General features: G+C 58.9%; 1 protein-coding gene across 1 annotated transcript in view; it reads right to left on the bottom strand.

Annotated features, from left to right (window-relative positions):
• Positions 1 to 241, bottom strand: part of ITGB3 (integrin, beta 3 (platelet glycoprotein IIIa, antigen CD61)) — an 8,719-nt gene that overhangs the window by 4,570 nt on the left and 3,908 nt on the right. The gene's annotated exons all lie outside the window — the stretch shown is intronic.

Below are 241 nucleotides of genomic sequence, written 5' to 3'. Positions count from 1 at the left end.
GGTAGCACATGGAAGAGATGAATATTCAGGAGGGGAGATGCTGTAAGGCCAGCGAGGGGGGAGGATTTGCTTCCCCAAAGCTTTTGCCCATGGGGAGTCTTCAAGAACTGGATGGAGGATAAAAATTTCCCCTCCCCGCCCCTCTCCCTCCATGCTGTGATTTACTCCCGCCGAGCAATACCGCTGATGTGTTGGGGGCCGCGATTCGAGCGGGGGCCCTGCCCTGCGCACCCCTGGGTGC

This window comes from Phaethon lepturus, unplaced genomic scaffold (genome assembly GCF_000687285.1).
Source record: "Phaethon lepturus isolate BGI_N335 unplaced genomic scaffold, ASM68728v1 scaffold29893, whole genome shotgun sequence".
Lineage (NCBI taxonomy): Eukaryota > Metazoa > Chordata > Aves > Phaethontiformes > Phaethontidae > Phaethon > Phaethon lepturus.
Note: the sequence above shows the minus strand (reverse complement) of the source record. Positions and strands in the feature narration are given on the sequence as shown.